At 38.5% G+C, this 1,421-nt stretch overlaps 1 non-coding gene across 1 annotated transcript; it reads right to left on the reverse strand.

Moving 5' to 3' along the window:
- Positions 1 to 795: 795 nt before the first annotated feature.
- LOC112704586 (small nucleolar RNA R71) lies at positions 796 to 899 on the reverse strand. The gene has a single exon (XR_003155203.1). It is a non-coding gene; the product is annotated as a small nucleolar RNA R71 (small nucleolar RNA).
- Positions 900 to 1,421: the final 522 nt, after the last annotated feature.

Genomic DNA, 1,421 nt, shown 5'->3' on the forward strand with positions numbered 1-1,421 from the left:
ACTAACTTTTTTTTAAAAAAACAAAAACAAAAATATTTTTCTTCTCTTTTAGTTAATATTAGAATTCGCTCTCTCTCATCTCTTTCTATTTATTTATTTATTTACTAACACTTCTCTTCATCTTAAAATTCGAACCCCTCTTCTCCTCTGTGTTCAAATTTTTCTCTTCTCCTTCTTCTATTCTTTTTTTTTCTACTCACATAAAGGAATCTCTATACTGTGACATAGAGGATTCTTCTTCTTTTCTGTTCACTTCTTTTTCATATGAGCAGGAACCAGGACAAGGACATTCTTGTTGAAGCAGATCTTGAACCTGAAAGGACTCTGAAGAAGAAGATAAGAGAAGCTAAAGCACAACAATCCAGAGAAAACCTTACAGAGAATCTCGAAAAAGAAGGAGACATGGCCGAATCCAACAACAATGCAAGGAAGATGCTTGGTGACTTCACTGCACCAAATTCCAAATTCCATGGAAGAAGCATCTCAATCCCTGCCATTGGAGCAAACAATTTTGAGCTAAAGCCTCAATTAGTTTCTCTGATGCAACATAATTGCAAGTTTCATGGACTTCCATCAGAAGATCCTTTTCAGTTCTTAACTGAATTCTTGCAGATCTGTGATACTGTTAAGACCAATGGGGTTGATCCCGAGGTCTACATGCTTATGCTTTTCCCTTTTGCTGTAAGAGACAGAGCTAGAACATGGTTGGACTCTCAACCTAAAGATAGCCTGAACTCTTGGGATAAGCTGGTCACGGCCTTCTTGGCCAAGTTCTTTTCTCCTCAAAAGCTGAGCAAGCTTAGAGTGGATGTTCAAACCTTCAGACAGAAAGATGGTGAATCCCTCTATGAAGCTTGGGAAAGATACAAGCAACTGACCAAAAAGTGTCCTTCTGACATACTTTCAGAATGGACCATCCTGGATATATTTTATGATGGTCTGTCTGAATTGTCTAAAATGTCATTGGACCATTCTGCAGGTGGATCTATTCACCTGAAGAAAATGCCTGCAGAAGCTCAGGAACTCATTGACATGGTTGCAAATAACCAGTTCATGTACACTTCTGAAAGGAATCATGTGAATAATGGGACGCCTCAAAGGAAGGGAGTTCTTGAAATTGATGCTCTGAATGCCATATTGGCTCAGAACAAAATGTTGACTCAGCAAGTCAACATAATTTCTTAGAGTCTGAATGGATTGCAAAATGCATCCAACAGTACTAAAGAAGCATCTTCTAAAGAAGAAGCTTATGATCCTGAGAACCCTGCAATGGCAGAGGTGAATTACATGGGTGAAGCCTATGGAAACACCTATAATTCCTCATGGAGAAATCACCCAAATTTCTCATGGAAGGATCAACAAAAGCCTCAACAAGGCTTTAATAATGGTGGAAGAAACAGGTTTACCAATAGCAAGCTTTT

The sequence above is a fragment of the Arachis hypogaea genome, chromosome 7 (assembly GCF_003086295.3).
Source record: "Arachis hypogaea cultivar Tifrunner chromosome 7, arahy.Tifrunner.gnm2.J5K5, whole genome shotgun sequence".
In the NCBI taxonomy this organism is placed as follows: domain Eukaryota; kingdom Viridiplantae; phylum Streptophyta; class Magnoliopsida; order Fabales; family Fabaceae; genus Arachis; species Arachis hypogaea.